General features: G+C 43.0%; 1 pseudogene; it reads left to right on the top strand.

Moving 5' to 3' along the window:
* The first annotated feature begins 1,098 nt into the window (after positions 1-1,098).
* Positions 1,099-1,964, top strand: LOC143990253 (large ribosomal subunit protein uL23-like; annotated as a pseudogene).
* The last annotated feature ends 19,360 nt before the right edge of the window (positions 1,965-21,324 follow it).

Here is a 21,324-nt window from a genome sequence, read left to right as displayed (position 1 = left end):
CCGTGTTACACACACAGACCTAGCTCTGTGGCATACAAGAGGAGGAGCCGGAGGACAGAGGTCAGGGGAGCATTACAGCCCCTGCTCAAAGCGGCATCAGGGCAGCCGGCCTACTGGGAAACTTCCAGGTATCCCGGTAGGCCCGTATGGCCCTGCCTGGCATTGGCCCTTTATTTCTGTTCACGGTGAAGGGATATAACACTCATCTCAACATTGTTTGATTGTCACAATATTTTTTGGGACTGTGTTTACACATTTAAGATACTCTAATCTAGAGTGTGCATTGGACATTTTCATTTATATTTATGTTCATTATTGCTATACACTATTGCCTATTTCAAGACTACATGTTATGCCGCGTACACACGACCAGGATATCTGACAGAAAAAGTCAGACAGAAGCTTTTCATCATATATTCCGATCGTGTGTATGCCTCATTGGACTTTTTGAATGAAAATTATGACGGCCCTAGAAATAGAACATGTTTTAAATATTTCCGACAGAACCAATTCCTATTGGAAAAAACGCTTGTCAGTATGCTGTTCCGACGGACCAAAAACGACGCATGCTCTGAAGCAAGTATGAGACGGAGGCTATTGACTACTGGCTATTGAACTTCCTTTTTCTAGTCCTGTCATACGTGTTGTACGTCACCGCGTTCTTAACGATCGGATTGGTGTGACCGTGTGTATGCAAGACAGTTTGAGCAGAACTCCGTCAGAAAAATCTTCGGAGTTTATTCCGACGGGAAACCCGGTCATGTATATGCGGCATTAGTAATATTTTCACTGTTTTATCATTATGTGATATTGTTTTTGGATATTTTTCACCCCTTTTTGCATGTCATTTCTATTGATTTCCTACATCCTCTTTCAGCCACTTCCTTTCTTCATGCACCTGTTTTATGTATCAGTCCACCATCAGTGCAGTGGTTCAGTTTTGATAGTGACAACGGTTGGCCTTGTGTATTGATGAAGCTGTTTATAGTTTATAGCAGGAACACATATGGGAGACAGTTGTCATGATAAAATCACCAGGTTTGAACAAGCTAGAAAGCTACAGGTTTAAAAAGTAAAAAAAAAAGCTTTTCCCCCAAGATGGCACCAAAGGCTAAGAAGGAAGTTGTTCCTGCAAAGACAGAAGCAAAGTGTAAGCCCTTGTACACACGGTCGGACATTCTGACAACAAAATCCTTTGGATTTTGTCCGACGGATTTTGTCCGAAACTGTTGCATACACACGGTTGGACAAAGTTGTCAAAATGTCCGATCGTTCAGAACGTGATGACGTTATTTCGTTATGACGGGACTACGTTCAGGCTAGTAGCCAATAACTGGTGTAGGAATTTGATCTGAGCATACGTGGCACTTTGTCTGATCGGAATTCTCTAAACATGATCGGACAAAGTCCGATGGGATCATGTTGTCGGAAAGTTTTATAGCCAAGCTGGAAAACTTGGTCCGTCGGAAACAGTCCGATGGAGCTCACACACGGTCGGATTGTCCGACAAAACGGTCCAATCGGACATTTTCTGTTGGAATGTCCGACCGTGTGTACAAGGGCTAAGGCTCTCAAGCCCAAAAAGACTATGCTAAAAGGTGTACACAAAAATAGAAAAAAAGATCCCAAAGTTTCCTACATTCTGAAGACCCAAAACCTTGAGGTTGAGGAGGCAATCAAAATATTCAGGAAAAAGTGCAAGCTTGACCATTATGCCATCATTGCATTCCCTCTGACCAATGTGTCTACTGTGAAGGATATTGAGAACAATAATGCTCTGGGTTTCACTGTTGGCCATAAAGCAAACAATCACCAGATTAAATAAATAGTGAACAAGCTTCATGACGTACAGTAGATGTGGCCAAAATGAACACCCTCTTCGGGCCAGGCAGTGAGAAGAAGATGTTCATCTTGCTCCTGATTTTGATGCTCTTGATGTTGCTAACAAGATTGCCATCATTTAAACCTGCTGTCACATATTCTTTACGCAAAGAAAGCCAATAAAAGAAACTTTTAAAAACACATTAACGTGATACAACTCATATAGGATTTTAGTAAATGAGTTTGGACCTCTTTAGTTAAGTCTTTTCGACTCAGAAAACAACTAGTGACTAAATAATCCTGATTTGAGGAGAAAACATTAAGGAAATGTTGTGAATCGTATGCTTTGTACAGCTCAGTAATTTCCAGGGCTCGGCGGAGCAATTCATGGTATTTTACTGTGTGCCACTTTTCTTTACCCACATTTTATATCTGCAGCGGCTTACTCCATCTGGGAAGCCCCCATATATCTGGAAAGATGTGCCCTTACTCCCTGAAGGACTGCCATTTACTTCTTTGAGGATCCAGCCTCCCGGGACAACAGGTAAAGTTTTAATGGAAATTCGATATTCATTAACAGAGATTTTAACTGAGCTTCCTCAAGTGCCAAATCCTATCCCCCCTCAGCATAGCATTTTATTAAAAACAACCCTCTTTGGAATAATGAGGGAAGATATGTTCCTTGCTAATTTGATTCATTTTTTTTAACAAGTATGAACCACAATTAATGATGCTTAGATAAAATGTATATATTTATAATATATTTTTTCTGTGTTATACTAAAATGCAATAAATGGCTGAATAGAAAGTATAGTATACATTCTTGGCACAAGCATATTTGACTGGAATTTTTGAACATAATATTTTACTTTTTTATAAAGTTAACTGAAAAAGGTATACAATTAGAATGATCAGGCTGCATGTTGTTCCCTTCTACAACAGCTTTGTGCTGTCATTTGCATAATTTAAATATCATTTATAGACTAAAATGTCTTACTTCAGCTTATCTCTTATCTTCCAATGATTGTGTTACAATGTGACATTAATGGGAAACAATTGGCTTTGATTTTGATTTATTTTATTTATTTATTTTTGACTGTTTTAAACTAAAGCTTTATGTGCTTTTATACTTTATATATATATTCAGTCTTTGTTTTACAAATACTAACTTAATACAAGAAAAATGACTGTAAAGCTATATGAGTTAGCTAACAAGACATCACCTGCAAACATGCAGCCTAATTTGAGGCTGTGGCTATGTGACTGAAACTTGATATTGAGCCCTCTGGATCCCCCAGCAACAATTGATATTCCCCAGCAGAAAAAGCCCCCCCCCAGCATCAATAGATCTCCCCAGTAACAAAAGACCCCCCCCCCCCCAGCAACAATATATGTCCCACCAGAAACAATAAACACCCACCAGCAATCAGCGATGATAGATTAAAAAATAGTAAAATATGTTGTGCTAAAGATTTTGGTATCAGTTGATTCAATAAAACATCAGCAGCCAGCAGAATATTGAAGAAAGTCAATAAAAAGTATATGTAGTTAGGGTGCAGTGCTTAAATCATAATCCATAAAAAGACAATCCAGGAACAAATGTTCAATGGTAGTTCAATTGCGATAGACAGGGAATAGGAAGACCCGTCACCAGCACCCAACAATACAGCCTTCTTACCCCATGTAGTGGACCCTCATATCAGCATATATCAAGTAAACTAATGCCGCGTACACACGTAGCCGACTATCCGACGGACTTAGTCTGGCAGACTTCCCGCCGGACTGTCCGTCCGACTTTCCGAACGGGTTACTTACCCACACACGGCACTTTTTCAGTGGACTAATACGGCGTACTAAGTCCGCTGTACTATCCGCCGTACTTTTGAAATAAACGGACTCGCCCACACACGCGGAGGAAAGTCCTCTTATTTTTGAGCACGTCTCCAGGTAGGCGGGGCCCGCGAAGGAGACGTCACTGGCCCCGCCACCTGGTATCGACTTAAAGGGGAACCCCAATGCCGAAAAAAATCGGTGTGGGGGTCCCCCCCAGGTCCACATCAGACCCTTGTCCGAGCATGCTACCTGGCTGGTCAGGAAAGGGGGGGATGAGCGAGCGCCCCCCCCTCTGGAGCCGTACCCCACCCCACCGCCTGTAAAAGAGCTATAAGAAGGTGGCCCAGCAGAAGAACCGAAGAGGGGGACAAGACCCCCAAAGTTGGAAGAAGAGGCCGGCGGCGAGGAAGAAAGCCGGGCTCCTCCGCTAGTACAAGAGCTAGCAGAAGATAGCGGAGGGGTCCGGCGAGAAGACTCCCGAAGACGGAAGACCCCCGGAGCTGTGCAATAAACTATTTTTACCCTGTGTTGTGGTTTTTTTTTTGTACTTTTTTCACAGGTGAATGGGTAGGGGTATATTGTACCCCATACTCATTCACATAGGGTGGGGGGCCGGTATCCGGGGGCCCCCTTATTAAAGGGGGCTTCCAGATTCCGATAAGCCCCCCGCCCGCAGACCCCGACAACCAACGGCCAGGGTTGTCGGGAAGAGGCCTTTGTCCTCATCAACATGGGGACAAGGTGCTTTGGGGTGGGGGGCTGCGTGGTCCCCCTTCCCTAAGGCACCCCCCATGTTGAGGGCACGCGGCCTGGTACGGCTCAGGAGGGGGGCCGCTCGCTTGCCCCTCCCTTTCCTGGACGGCCGGGTAGCGTGCTCGGACAAGGGTCTGATGTGGACCTGGGGGGGGGACCCCCACGCTGATTTTTTTAGGCGTTGGGGTTCCCCTTTAAGTCCATACCAGGTGGCGGGGTCAGCAACATCTCCTTCGCGGGCCCTGCCTACCTGGAGACCCGCTCAAAATGAGCAGACTTTTCTCCGGGCGTGAAAAGTCCATTCATTTCAAAGGTACGGCGGACTGGCATACGCACGGCCGGATTGTCCTTGTTCAAAATTACACTCCAGTGGTAATCATCACATATATGTCATCCCATGCAGACAAAAGGAGATAAACATGTGCAGTACATCATGACATTATTTATTCAGATACAAACATTAGAAATTGCATTCGCATTGCTGACAAACAAAAACAAGCTCTGTTTGTATATATACAACTTCTCCCCACCAGAAAGATTCGATAGATGATAGATAGATAATAGATTAACCCCAGCATCAATAGAGCTCATTCGAAACAGTAGATCCTTCCTGCAACAATAGATGACCCTACAACCTCAGTAACCCTCCAGCACACCCAAGCACCCCTCCAGTACATACATTTAGTGCTGAAGGTGCCAGAACTGCTTACCACCATGTTTTCGCTAAAAAAAGGCCCAGTGCATTATTAAGCCATGCCTTTTGAACAGTCTGGCTTGGACTGGAGAGTGTCACTATCGGTAAGACCAACAAAGACTTTTTGTGATGGTGAGCCCCCTTTTTTTTTGTCTAATACTCACATACTTCATTATTCCACTCAGGTGGAGGTGGAGGATCAGGGCCTGGATCTCCTGATTCTTTTCTCCGGCACAGATCATATGACCAAAAAAAATTAGACCACAGTTTGATATTGGATCTGTAATTTATGCAGTGATAGTAAGTATTTCAACCTATTTTACATATACAGTATGTGTTGCAGTAATGCACATATTTCAAAACATGTTACTGCAACACACAGGGGGAGATTTACTAAAACTGGAGCACTCACAATGTGGTGCAGCTGTGCATGGTAGCCAATCAGCTTCTAGCTTGTTCAATTTGGATTTGACAAAAAAAAAAACTGGAAGTTGATTGGTTTCTGTGCAGCACTGCATACAATTTGGCACTCCCAAGTTTTAGAACCCCCCCTCTAGCACATGTTCAACATTACCATTCTGAATAATGTAACACTAATTTTGAATGACATCACAACGCATTAAGCCAATGAACATTCAATGCACCACAATGCATGGTAACATACTACCATGTGCTGGGTATGGTGCAGGTATATATTTAGATCTGTTGCGCTTTATTAGCAGCCTATTCCTATAAATGGCCTACACTAATTGAATGCCTGTTAATGTGCAACTTAAGGTGCGTTAAAGTGTGATTTTTATGTGTCTTATATGTTAATAAGTGGCTGTAAATGCAAATACAGTCATTTATCCACATATGACTTATACCAGGGATGATTACACTAAGAATATTGACAGCTCTTTTAATTATTAAAGTGAAATATTTCTGTAACTTGCGTTAGGAAAAAATGACTCAGAGTCTATATTGTACAATGACTGAAATGCTCCCTCAATAAAATCATTCAAAATAACTTCAGCATGACTGGTGAAAGGATATTACATTAAATATCTTGGTAGGGGGTGAAACTTTCAAGTGGACTTAAGCTAAAGTCAAGCAAGGAGCTCTGTTATAGAAGTGTGAACGCAACGGGGGATCCATTAACAGTTCAGTGTCCTGTTCTGCCACTAAAGGGAATTTATTATAACCCCTTTACTTAGCAATCCACACCTCTGTTCTTTGTAGTGCTGATCAGTGGCAAATTAAAGTATTTGATGGCTTGAGCTTAATAACAATTTGCTTTTCAAAGGAAAATGACTTATAATGTACGAAAATAAGCAAAGCGTGGTAAGGGTCATTTACTGCTGCATACAGAAGAACTCTCAAAAGCACTACTGCCATCTAAAACCACCACATACAGTAATATAAATTCAAAGCAATTACAGGAAACAAATCCTTGGACACGTTGCCACCTCCATGCTATGAGGATTGCACTGCGTTATAAAATGCTGCTTGATACATCTTCGGTGCAGTTTCATGCAAATGTCACCTTCCTTAGGGATAAATATAATATATGTTTGCAACTGCACCCTAATCTCACCTCACTCTACACACAGAGGTGCAAATGTAGCCTTTCTGTTAAATAACACTTTAAGTGTAATGCAACTTTTGTTGAGAAAAAAACATTTCCCTCTGGGTGATCTATGTACATTGCAAAGATTTTAACAAACTTTGTTGCAGATTCCTACCTTTTGTTATTCTGAAGAAATCCATGTGTTTTTCTCTGTGCCCATGTTGGAAGGCGAGTCTAATGGGAAGTTTCATAATTATCAATCAGCTGTGGCAGCTGCAGGGCAATAATGAGGAAAGCTGCTGGACCTGCATCCCTTTAGATGTGATTTCCTACTGGTACTATCTCACCGAAAATTACATTTTTGTTGCAGGGGATGCCTGAAATCTGACTTTGTATCCTAGAGCAGACTTCTGGGAAAATTGATGAGCCAATCACACAAGCAGGAAATTATGTTTCTGTGGGATGTTCTGTACAGATTTTGTGTACAGAACACCTCCAGGTAACCATATGGCATTGCATATTGCATTGCATTTTCAGAAAATTAAATTTTTTTTTTTATAAATCTTTTTATTTAATTTCTTAAACAAACAAAACACGACAACACATCATACACATTGAACCTAAAATATATTAATAGAATATCAAGTTCCCATCACATTGCATAGCAAAAAAGAAGAAAAAAAAAGGAATATAGTAATTATTGAAGAGTAGGGCTGTGGAAATTAAAGATTAATTCCTCGATTAATCGTTTATTTTTTTGATCGATCAAAATTCTTTTGATCGGTACTCACCTCTTCGCGGGCTTCTGGGTCTTCAGGGAGTTCTGTCAGAGATCCGGTGACGTCACGGACATCAAGGTCACCGGACTCCTCCCCCTTCCCCAAGTGCCTCCGTCTGCTAACGAAGGGAAGGGGAGGTTGTTCTGTTATGTTCTGATTGAACATAACGCGCACAGGGGAGAAGCTACGTATGACGTCACCCGCTGCTGCCCTATGGAACTAACACGATTGTCGGGTTTACATGCTGTGTTTTTATCATCTTTATGTGAGTAGTTTGTGTTTGAACAAAAAAATTAAATCTTATACTTAAGCGGTGAGCACTTAGATCTTTTCTTTCTAACCATGACCTGGCGTCCTTGCTGAGATCTAAGGAGACGTGAGAAAAGTTTATGGTCGGTGTTAACCATTTTGATACCCACTTGCATGATCACCTGTTTGCACAGTGGTCCATGCCAAAAGGTGTGAGTGATTTAGACCGGAGGTGGAGGGATTGTCACGCTAGTGTGGAAAAAAAAATTACTTACGTCAGTGCTACAGTTTGAATTTAAAACATATTTGTGTGAACTGTGAAGTTAAGTCATGTTGGGTGATTGTATATAGTGTATACCACATTTACCACTGACTAATGTAGAGTCGCAATGCAAGAGGTTCTGCTAAAAGTAGTTGGATCTGTATGTGCGTTATAATTAATCGAAATTAGTCTATTAAAAAAAACGATTAATCGAGCCTGAAAATTTTAATCAGTAACAGCCCTACTGAAGAGGATATTTTATCTAGGCCATCCCATGTATGTATCCATTAAAATGTCAAGCCTCACCCCAAAAAGGGTCATTTTTAATAACATTCAATTACAGCATGATTTGTGTCACAATTGTATATGCTATATTACTTTTTCTTTTTTTGCTCTTTTCTTCCTCAGGAAAGTGGAGTTACCCTATGAAGGGAAATAAAAATTAAAAGCCTTGTAAAAGAAAAGGTATAATACTTTCCTGTCTCACTGCCTGTACCCGTCTATATCTTCACTCACTTGAAGAGTTCTACCATGTAAAGAATGTTCATCACCTAGCGTATTTTCAAGTGTGTGAGATTTTTTTGCCCTTATACTGTGGTCAAATGAAATGGCAAATGTTTTGAAAGGTTGCTAATGTTTTGCAAGTGCTGGCTTCTCTAAATACTCATTTGAAACTGGGAATCCATTTCAAAGTTTGGTTAAAAGCCGAAGGAAAGCTCCAAAATGGCAAGTGTATGGTGATCATCATCATGTGGCAACAAGCCAGATGGTAGAGCGTATATCACCCTTTCTCCCTTTCAGAGACAGCTTAATGATGGGGGATTTATAGGCAGTAACTCCTCAAAATAAATTCTTCCATAGTAAGCGTGCCCATTGACCATCCATTAAAGTTATACTACCTTCCATTGTTGGATGTTACGCTATATCATGGACATTGTCTACCAGAAGGGCAGTAGTTTGGTACATGACCAGAAGATGTGTGACCTTGGAGTTTATTTCCTAAAGGCAAATAGGCGGTTCAATTCGCAAGGGAAGTTGCACTTTGCAGGGAAGTTGTCCCCAGAGCTTAGTGAATGAGGTGAATCTCTGCTGATGCTTATCATCAAATCACGTGCAAGCAAAAATGCACTTTTGTTTTTAAATATTTTCGCTGCATTTGATTGGATGAAATTCACCACATTTGCTAAACTCTGGTGAAAATTTGCTTGCAAACTGCAATTTTCCTTGCAAAATGAACAGCCTATTTACCTTTAGTAAATCAATCCCTTAGTACCAACACCTTAAAGTGATACTAAACACACAGGGGTTACTTTACTAAAACTGGAGAGAGCTAAATCTGGTGCAGCTGTGCATTGTAGCCAATCAGCTTCTAACTTCAACTTGTTTATTAAGGCTTTGATAAAGAAAAACCTGGAAGCTGATTGGGTACCATGCACATTTGCATTCTACAGTTTTAGTAAATCAACTGCACACTGTTTAATTTACTGTGTCCCTTCTATTTCTGTATGTGGATGGAAATTTAATTATTTTAGTTATAAAAAATCTAAGTATGGTATCTTTTTCTAAATCAATATACAGCTGTCACATGACCCAGATCTTCACCAGCCTGTCTGCAGGGAGACATAAGCAGGAGAAGCTTCTAGTCCTCTGCTGCTGGTCACATGTTAAAAAAAAACAAAAAAAAACTGCCTTCGGAATACAGAGGAAAAAAAAAATATATATATTATCAATAATCTGTTTTAAATTGGCATACAAATATATATTTTACCACGTCAATACCAGGCACTTACGCACCTTCCTGCCCAGACCAATTTTATGCTTTCAGAGCTCTCACAGTTTGAATGACAATAACTCAGTCATGCTACACTGTATCCAAACAACATTTTTATCTTTTTTTTTTCTCACAAATAGATCTTTCTTTTGGTGGTATTTAATCACCACTGGGTTTTTTATTTTTTGCGATATACGTGAAAAAAGTGAACATTATGAAAAAAAAACACTTTTATTTAGTTTCTATTGTAAAATGTTGCAAATAAGTCATTTTTCTTCATAAATTTGGGCCAAAATTTATATTGCTACATATCTTTGGTAAAAATAAACCAAATTAGTGGATATTATTTAGTCTATCTGAAAGTTATAGAGTCTACAAGCTATGGTGCCAATCACTGAAAATTGATCACATCTAATCACACCTGATGTACTGACAGCCATCTCCTTTCGTGAGACACTAACAAGCCAGGAAAGTACAAATACCCACCAAATTACCCCTTTTTGGAAAGTAGACAGTGCAAGGTATTTACTAAGAGGCATGGTGAGTTTTTTTGAAGTTGTAATTTTTTCCCACAATTCTTGGGAAAATTAAGAAATTTCTCTCACACAGCATATGCATAATTGCAACTACACCCCAAAATACCTTCTGCTACTCCTCCTGAGTATGTGGTACCACATGTATGAGACTTTTACCCAGCTTGGCCACATACAGAGGCCCAACATCCAAGTAGCACCTCCAGGCATTCTAGCAGCATAAATTACACATGTAATTTTCTGACTACCGATCACATTTTTGAAGGCCCTTCATATTTCTAACACATAGCAGGCACATACCAAATAACAAAAGATTATCTGTGGTTTTAGAAGTGCAGTGATCTACAGAGCAGAACATCAGTCCAGGCAGCAGGCAGGGATGTGGTCAGCGACAGCAAAAGCAATTATCCAGGCAGCAGGCAGGAATACTGTCAATAGTTCATACAGGCAGAGATACTGTCAGAACAGCCAAAGTATTGGTCCAAGCAGCAGGTAGCAGACAGATGTGTCAAGGCAGAAATACTGTCCATAGTCAGTAGAGGCAGCAGGTAGATATGGTCAACACAGTCAAAGTATTGGTCCAAGCAGCAGGAAGAAACATGGTCCATAATGTCCTGGGTCATTACAGGCAGCAATATAGTCAGCACAGCCAAAGTATTGATCCAGGCAGCAGGAAGGACCATCAAGCTTAGGGCCAGGGGGACAGGGGTAGAGTCTTCTCCCACCCACATCTCTTTGAAGCCTCCGGGCAACCAGACCCTGTTCTGGTAGCACAGAAAATGAAAAAACATTTTTCTCTACTCAGAACGCTATTCTGAAGCCCCTAACATATGTGAGACCCCTGTGTACTAAAGTAGAAGGATCAGTCCAAGCGCAGGCAAAAACATGGTTGATTAACAGGCTGAGGTTGGTGCATGTGGATGTCAGAAATGTGGTTTAAAATGGCAGGCAGAGGCATCGTCAATAAACAGGCTGAGGTTGGTGCACGTGGAATTCAGAAACGTGGTTTAAATTGGGAGGCAAAGACCTTGTCGGTAAACAGGCCAGGGTCAGTTAATTAAAATGTAAGGTAGTAACATGGTAACAGGTAAATGATCCACACAGGAATTTGAAATTGGGAAATGGCAGTCTGTTAATAATAAGGGGAACTAATATCTGATGGATGTGTGATCATTTTTGAGGCAATCTCTGATGCACAGGCCTGGTTGGGAGGGACATTGGGGACAATAATAGCTTGTATCTCTTCTTACTCCTCCTCTGCTGCATACACAGAATCTCTTTTGGCGTCTTCTTCCAGATTCTGTGGGGGGAATGTTATAGGGAAAATGTTGCTTGTGAAGTCAACACACACTATCAGAGCGAATGCTTCCTGACCTTGTTGGTAAATTAGGGCAGTGACGATTTCTTAAATATACTTGAGGTAGGTGATTTATTGGTTTTGAGTTTCATTTTGGTAGCAGACGAACAAATTAAACAGGGCCATATGAAACAGGTGAAATGCAACTTTCTTATACCCATAACAGGACTTTCTGGTTGACAAATAGGGTTGTAGCATCTGATTATTTAAATCCACCCCTCCCATGTACATATTCTAGTCGTGGACACATTCAGGCTTTAAAATGGGGCCGCGTCGTCTCTGGATCTCCACCACGGTGTCATTGTGGATGGTAAAGAGGATGTGGACATCTTTCTTGTCCCTCCCCTTCATGGCCAACACTTCCTCATTTCTTATGAATGTCGATTCTCAGTTTTGTAATTTTTTTGTTAACATATTTTGTGGGAAGCCCTTCCAGTTTTTTTTAAGGTACCGCAGTCCAGGGTTTGTAAAGGGCTCTAAAGGTGACAAAAAAGGGGAAGGCTGGTATAATAGTTGTCAACATATAAGTGGTATTCTTTTTCAAACGGGGGTATGCCAGTTCCCACTGGTTCCAATATATGTGGGGCAATCACAAGGCTGGATCTGGGAGTCTTTGTCTTCATAAATCTGGAATGTGAAGACGTATCCAGTGGCTCGATCACATAATTAATTTATTTTCAACCCATACCTGGCTCTCTTACTTGGGATATATTGCTTGAAGTGCAGTTGACCAGTAAAATGTATAAGGGACCCATCCACACAAATTTTTTGGTCTGGGATAAAAATTTCAGTAAATCACTGGGAAAAGGAATTGATTAGGGGGAGTATCTTATACAATGTGTTGTGGTTGGTCTCGGGGAGGGCACTGCGAATTATCATTGAAGTGTAGAAAACGCTTAATAATGTCTATTGTGTCCTGGACATGACAGCAGAATATATTGGCATGTGGTGGATGGGGTTGGTGGACCAATAGGTATGGAGTTTGTTCTTCTTTGTAAGCCCCATATTGAACGTAAGGCCCAAAAATAATTTAAATTTGTCAAGTGTTAGACATCGCCACTGGAACATGCAGGCGTATGATAAATTGAGGTTGGTTTGGTCCACCACATTCTGCAACAAATCTTGTGGGTAAGATAAATAAAAATAATCTAATCGGCAAAAATGTGTAGTGTTGGGCTTCCCACCTGACTGTGCAATGAAAGGGGGGATGATAGCAGATCCTAAGTTGGCAGGCAACCATAAGGGTTTGCCAGGGCATTGGAAAGGTAGGACTGGGGCTGGATTCTTTGGGTTGGGTGTGTAATTCCAGTACTTGTACTGGGCTACTCTTCCTGGGGTTTGGTGCTGCTGGTGGTGGGCAGGTCTTTTGAGCTTGGTCCGTATCTCGGTCCTGATCTCCTTATTCTTTTTGGAGGGATGGTTTCCACCGCTGACTCGGACTCTGATCCACTATCCTCCACTGGCTCGTATTCCGAACCAGAATCGGATGATGGGAGCTCCCCACTGCTCTCATCATCTGATATGGCAAGAATGTCATATGCCTCCTCAGGTGTGTAAACCCTTTGAGACATCACGGCAGTACTTATTGGCAGGCCTGTGTAATGGTACTGCTGGTGGCAGTGGTGGCAGGCATGTGTGGTGGTATCGATGGCAGCATTAGTGGCCAGTAGTGGTACCGATGGTGGTACTGGTGGTAGTACCGATGATGGTACTAGTGGCAGGCCTGATGGCGGTACTGGTGATAGGCTTGATGGCGGTACCAATGACGGTACTATTGGCGGTACCGCTGGCGGTACTGATGGCGATACCGATGGTGGTGGACCTGTGACAGATGGGCTGATTGACAGATGGGCTGACTGACAGATGGGCTGTGTGACAGATGGGATGTGTGATTGACAGATCCAGATGATGTTGTGACAGGTCCTCTTTATTGGGGGGTGCATTTTGTGCACAGTACAGTACTACAGACAATACACTACACTTATATCACTTACTGATCTCTGCTCTCTCCTCACATGATCGATGTGTGAGGAGAGAGCAGGGATCAGATAGTAACTGCTCCTCAATGTTTACATTTGTGACCAGCTGTTATTGGACACAGCCGGTCATGTGCTAAATAGCCAATTTCATTGGCTGTTTACCCTGATCGGGGAAGCGATGTGTCCAAGGAACATGAGCCTTTGCCGATCCCCGCTCTGTGTGCCTTCGGCGGCACACTCTTTGCGCGCCACCTAGTCTCCTGTGACATGTGATGGGCTGTGATTTTGACACAGCTGATCACATGGTAAACAGCCAATTTCATTGGCTGTTTACCATGATCGGGGAAGCGCTGTGTCCAAGGGACACACGCCATCCTCGATTGCTGCGCTGCGCGCCCCCGCGGGCCCATGCTAGGGATTATCCTGCTCGACATTATATGATGCCCAGTCAGGATAACACAACCACCCCAATCTGCTATAGGCTGAACGGGAAGTGGTTAAAATCAAATCTTTAATATTCTTTGACAATAACATGGTAAGGGTGGATTTCAGGCAGTCACAGGCTGTGTCACGCCCATCCAGCATGGTTAGAATTACAGGGAATTGAAGCCTCCATTAACCTGCATAATACCCTGCTTCCATTGTATTTATCTGGATAGTGGGCATTGAGATGGAGGGAGAGAGTGGGCTGTCATTTACCACTGTATATAAGCCCACATGTGTGACTCTATATTCACATGGGCTGCTCCGATGTGATAGGGAGGAAATGCTCAGCATAGAAACTTACTGAAAACTGAGCATGTGCAGAGTTTCCATCACAACTGCAAAATTCCTAGCTGAATTGGGGACATGAACAGAAGGTGGAGATAGAGAGCAGCAGGATTAACCAGGTTTTTTGCAGAATACAGGAAAGGGATCTCATATTGACTGAGTGCATAGGTACAGTATGTAATACACCATTTGTTGGTAGTTTTTTATGATGTGGGTTTAATGACATTTTAACAAGCTTTGACTATTCTTTTTATGTAGAATGCATAGGACTTTATACCATCTAGATCAGCCGTCATTAAATGGTGGCCCACGGTCCGAGTCCGGACTGAGCGGGGCTTCTGCTCGGGCCGCTATGCCGCATGTGTAGTGAATTACAGCAATCACTGGTTTGCTGGGACCGCGGGTTTCCCTAGCAACCAGTGACGCTGTGCGCATGCGCCTGCCCCCTGCTCCTGGCCGCGTCTCTCGGAGCTGTGTCTTACTCACGCTCACAGGCAGTAGGGGGTGTGATGTCACGTGCGCGCCCCGCCCCCCCATGCTGCCCGCGGTTTCCGATTCCCGGGTCCTGGCTCTCCTTGAGGCAGCTTCAGTTGTGCCCTTCCTCCTGCAGTTGAGGTATGTGGGCACATTAGTGATCATGCACACTGTTGGGCATATTTTAAAGGGCACACTGATAGGTATATTTGTAATTTGCATAATTATGGGCTTTTTTTGTAAGGGGCACGCTGATGGGTATATTTTTTATATGCACACTGATTTGCATGTTTTGTTAAGGTGCACCTTAACAAAATATACCCATCAGTGTGCACTTAAAAAATATACCCATCAGCATGCCCCTTAAAATAAAATGTGTCCATCAGAGTGCCCTTTAGCATAAAATAAGGGTCACGCTGATGAGCACCTTTTATGTTAAGGGGTACTCTGATGGACAAATTAAATTTTACGGGGCACGCTGATGGGTATATTTTTAATGTGCACATCGATGGGCATATTTTGTTAAGGGGCACGCTGATGGGCACAACAAAATGTGCCCTACAAAATATGCCCATTGATGTGCACATTAAAAATATACCCACCAGCATGCCCCTTAAAATAAAATTTGTCCATCAGAGTGCCTCCTAACATAATAGGCGCCCATCAGTGTGACCCTTATTTCATGTTAAGGGGCACGCTGATGGGCATATTTTATTTTATATTAAAAGGGGCACTCTGATGAGCAAATTTTAAGTTAAGGGGTACATTTTGTTGTCCATCAGAGTGCCCCTTAATATAAAATGTGCCTATCAGCATGACCCTTATTTTATGTTAAGGGGCACCCTGATGTGCACATTTTATGTTAAGGGGGACTCTGATGGGTACATCTTATGTAAGGGGACACCGACATGAATGTCAGTGATGTAAATGGACACTGTGATGGGGACACCTGATGTAAAGGGGCACACTCATGGGCACATTTTATTTTAAGAGCAACACTGATGGGTACATTTTATATTAAAGGGGCACTTTGATGGGCAAATTTTAAGTTATGGGGCACATTTTGTTGTGTCCAGAGTGCCACTTAATACAAAATGTGCCCATCAGAGTGACCCTTAACATAAAATTTACCCATCAGCGTGACCCTTAACATAAAATTTATCAATCAGCGTGACCCTTATTTTATGTTAAGGGACACCCTGATGGGGACATCTGATGTATGGGGACACTCTGACAGGAAGGTCTGATGTAAAGGGGCACTGTGATGGGGACACCCGATGTAAAGGGGCACTGTGATGGGGACGACTGATGTAAAGGGGCACTGTGATGGGGACATCTGATGTAAAGGGGCACTGTGATGGGGACAACTGATATAAAGAGATACTGTGATGGGGACACCTGATGTAAGAGCACGGTGATGGGGACAATTGATGTAAAGGGGCACTGTGAAGAACACACCTAATTTAAAGTGCACTCTGATGGGCACATCTGATCTGGTGGGGACACCTAATGTAAGGAGGCACACTTATGGTGACACCTGATGTAAGGAGGCACACTTATGGTGACACCTAATGTAAGGGGGCACACTGATGTGGACACCCTATGTAAAAGGGCACATTTATATAATGGGGCACTCTGATGGTGACAAATTGTATAAGAGGGCACACTGATGGGAGACACCAGCTGTAAGGGGGCTTTCCATTGCAGAAACCTAATGTAAGTGGTCACTCTGACAAGAATACCTGATGTAAGAGAGTACTCTGCCTTTGGCGACTTATTTTTAGGGGTAGTCTGATGGGGCACCCAATGTAATGAATTACTCTAATAGGGGCAACTGATGTAAGGGGGAAAACTAATGGGGACATTTACATTTACAGAATATTACCAAAGTGTGCGGAGGAAACCGTAGCAAAAGCGACCGAGAGCATGGCTTGTGCCAAGAAAAGGAAGGTAGACACTGAAAACCGAGTCTTCAAAGATGAATGGACAGACCAATATATGTTCATTCTTCCTGTGGGAAGTTTAAAACCAGTTTGTCTCATTTGTTGCAAAACCGTGGCGTTAATAAAAAGTAGCAATGTGAAGCGTCACTACGAAAATTTACCCAGCAGCGTGACCCTTATTTTATGTTAAGGGACACCCTGATGGGGACATTTGATGTATGGGGACACTCTGACAGGAAGGTCTGATGTAAAGGGGCACTGTGATGGGGACACCCGATGTAAAGGGGCACTGTGATGGGGACACCCGATGTAAAGGGGCACTGTGATGGGGACACCCAATGTAAAGGGGCACTGTGATGGGGCACCTGATGTAAAAGGGCACTGTGATGGGGCACCTGATGTAAAAGGGCACTGTGATGGGGACACCTGATGTAAAGGGGCACTGTGATGGGGACATCTGATGTAAAGGGGCACTGTGATGGGGACGACTGATGTAAAGGGGCACTGTGATGGGGATAACTGATGTAAAGGGGCACTGTGATGGGGACATCTGATGTAAAGGGGCACTGTGATGGGGACAACTGATGTAAAGGGGCACTGTGATGGGGACAACTGATGTAAAGGGGCACTGTGATGGGGACGACTGATGTAAAGGGGCACTGTGATGGGGACATCTGATGTAAAGGGGCACTGTGATGGGGACACCCGATGTAAAGGGACACTGTGATGGGGACACCCGATGTAAAGGGACACTGTGATGGGGGCACCCGATGTAAGGGGACACTGTGATGGGGACACCCGATGTAAGGAACAAATGTAAAGCTATCCTAGTTCCAACTGTCCACATGTTTAATATTGTAACTGAAACTTGACAATAAATATTGTTGAAATGCTAAGGAAATTGTACATTTCTCATGTTTTTAATAGATATACAGTGACTACAATCTTTCTGAGTCATAGCACAGACTTGAGATTCGGACCTCGGTCCAAAGAAAATTTTGGCGACCGAACCTCCTTGAATTTTAATTCATTACCCCTGATCTAGATAGTATTTTGTAGTATTTTGTAGTCGTCCTTGATATTTGTTAGTTGTAGAGGATCCGTGCGCAAAATTCATAATACATTCCCCCTGTGCAGTGGTAAATTGGATGTTCAGTTTGACTTCCCCTTTTTTTAATGAGGGTGGGAAAGAAGTTTCTAAGGTTCTAAGGAAGTGTTTAATTCTAGAAAATATATGATCAGAAGGGATTTCAACTCTGTATATGAAAACAATGACTATTGTGGAAACAAACAAAGCCTCCAACCAAACAAGTGTATGGCTGACCGCAGGTCAGGCTGTATTTGTAAGAGGAGTCAGGCTGCATAAAGCCTGCCCTCCTTTGCCTCCTCCCCTAGTGTTCATAGGCTCTCGTGTCAGCGCCATTTGCGGGCGACTCCGACGTCACTTACGGGTCTCGGAACTTTCGAGGAGCACACTCGGCGGCTTCACTTTCCCTCCTCGCGGCAGCGTTACCTTGCGGGAAGGGTCTTTTTACATGGCTCTGTATGGTGTGCCATCCTTTGTGTTGGATGTATGTTAGAGAACCAGGTTTGCTGCACGAGATCAACATCAGTCTGGTATTAGAGCCACACAGCAGTGTCCCCAAAGTGAAAATGTTCATGTTTGCCTGAAATGATTCTATTGTTTTATTATTTATTTTTTTTTGTTTTTAAACCACTGTCTAACAAACACCTTGGAGTGCTTCAGTGGGAAAGAGTTTTTAGTAAGTGTTCAGGAACATTTTCTTCAGAGACCCTTCTACGACACTTTACAACCTTGTAGCCACATCTTTTCCCTGCATGAGAAAGCGTTTAGTTGCTGTAAACCCCTGGTGTGCCCCCTTGTACTCTGTTCAAGTAAAACAGCGCGTTTGAGAAGCGCGCACTGACAGTCGGCTGTAACATGACATTTTCGAGAGACAAGAGATGTGAAGAGTTCATAGACAAGTCTTTCAGAAAAGTTTTATTATTTTCTTCTGTGCGATCTGTTCTCAGAACACGGAGAAGTTTCAAGCTATGAATAACAATACAGCACTAGAGTCTTTGTTAATGAACTCTTCAAATGAACTATTGCAGAATATGATAAAAAGTAGAAATGTTTTAGTCCGATGTAATCATACAGTCTTGTTCAATAAGGACTGCCAATTCTAAAATGAAGATACCCATATAAGATGAGGAGATGGAGATGAGGAAGGGGGAAGAGATGAGAGGGGAGAGATGAGGAAGGGGGTGAAGAAGGGGGAGGAGATGAGGAAAGGGAAGAATATGAGGAAGGGGAAGAGATTGGGGGTGTGACGAGGAGGGGAGAAGAGATGAGGGAGGGGGAGCAGATGAGTGTAACAAAACGTCCCACACTCCGCTTAAGTGCTTTTGTCATATGCCGCTTCCTCCCAGTCTGAATATAGTTATCAGATATTCCAACCACTAGCAACCACAATCAAGACAATACTCGTTTGGTTGCTAGTAAGTGTGGGGATTGTCCAGTAATACTCTGGACAATCCCCCCACCTTTGCATTCTGGGCAGGGTAGACTATCCAATCAGCACTGAGAGCTGTTGGAGGAATTCGCCCCCACCAATCTCACAGCTAATCTACATACACATCCCATAATATCCAAGGCAGACAGACACAATAGAACACTGGAATACAGCCACACCGCAAACGACCCAGCAAAGAGTACACAACAAATATAAATACCAACCACCCCAAGCTGGCAGAGACTATCATGGCCTCCTTAACAATGTCCTTTTGCATTATGTAACAGAATAGCTTCCTAAATGCTTGTAGCGCCCTCAAATGTCAGGGCACATAATTGGTAGGCAAGAGGCTAGCATTCAGTCCTCTCCAAAAGCCTCTGTCCTTGGTGAGTCTGTCACAATGAGGAAGGGGGGGGGGAGAGGAGTAGGGGGAAGAGATGAGGAAGGTGGAGAGGATGAGTAGGGGGAAGAGGTGAAAAGAGGTCTGGGTTCTTTGTAGTGCATTAGAAATTAAAGTGGAGTTCCACACATGTTTTAGTTTATTAATAGTCAGCAGCTACAAAAGTGTAATAAACAGACGACTCGGAGCCTCACTCCTCTCCCCCTCCTCTCTGCGGGCACCGTCATAGCCACTCTGGACACCCAGCCGTAACTGATTTTGGCATGAGTGGCGCTGCGCTCTGCTAGTGGCCAGGCAATCTTCTGGGACCTGTCACATGTCCCAGAAGATTGCTGGCAGGGAGGGGCCACCTGGGGGGAGAGGAGGAGTCGCCTAGGCGGCCAAGAGCAGGAAGAAGGAAGTGTGACAGGAAGTCCCACTCTAAACGAAGTACCCACTCCGTACCCCCCCCCCCCCCAAAAAAAAAATATTAATTGGCATGTCAGGAAGTGAGGAGTGCTTAAAACGGAACTTCCACTTTTGGGTGGAACTCCGCTTTAAGTAGGCAGGCTGACACCACATGTTTTGAAATTCAGAGCTTTGTTGTCACTTCAAAGAGAAAAGTAGGAACATTCTATTTTTCTGACACATCAACAGTTATTTTTCTGTACTTGCCATTTTTTTGTCTTGATATCTGCTTTAAAATGTGTATATACATTCTGATTTTTTAAAATGTTGAATATACTGATGAAAGTTTATTTTGCTTTCTGTGTCCCCGCTGGAAAGATTCACCCTTTCTATGTGTACTTGTACTCATGCAAATGCTCCAATACCTAAAAATGATACCTTTGCAGTGTGATTTGAACCCATACTAAATTAATGGGTCAAATTGCACTGCAAGGAATCACATGTGATTTGAACAGGAATACGGTGTAATTCCTGTCCAAATCACATGCATTTTCCTTCACCAGGAGCACAAGGAGTACCAGGAACCCAATCTTCTCATAGTGACTTCAGCCGTGGTTTACACAGGAGCTCTGTGGAATACTGCATGTGATTCGGAGAGGAATTGCATTGCATTCCTATTCAAATTATGTGCGATTCTTTGCAGTGCGATTTGAGCCCATTAATTTTGTATGAGCTCAAAATGCACCGCACGATATCGGAAATTGATATAAGCGAGTACTTGAGCACAAGTATCGGTACTCATACGCGCACTTAAAAGAGAAGTATGTTTATTTAATTTTTTTTGCTGATTCATACTTACCTAGGTGGATGCAGCATTCCCCTGCCGACTCTAACACTGAGAACCGGGCGATCAAACATCACAGATTGCTACATTCTCACAGCAACATGAGCAGGGAACTGGGGTCTGGCAGTCACCAGCTCTCTGCTATGTCACCAGCTCTCTGCTATGCCCCCTCCCCCCCTCGCTCACTGGAGAACTGGGCTGTGGAGGGACGGGTGTGGCTGGCTCAGGCTCTCAGCAACTCATTGAGAGGCTAAGCCAGGTGAAAGTCCAGGCATGTGGGAAGATCCTAACTATACTGTGAGGCCAGACGACAACGAGTTTCAGCAAACTGCACTCCTGTGGTCCACAGAAGTACAGCCAAATGAGCTTTGGCTGTACTTCTCCTTTAAAAAAAAACAGGCATTATACA

Source organism: Lithobates pipiens, unplaced genomic scaffold (genome assembly GCF_037356315.1).
Source record: "Lithobates pipiens isolate NorthernLeopardFrog02 unplaced genomic scaffold, aLitPip1_a1.2 Scaffold_18, whole genome shotgun sequence".
NCBI lineage: Eukaryota > Metazoa > Chordata > Amphibia > Anura > Ranidae > Lithobates > Lithobates pipiens.
This window is presented reverse-complemented; position numbering and strand designations above follow the sequence as displayed.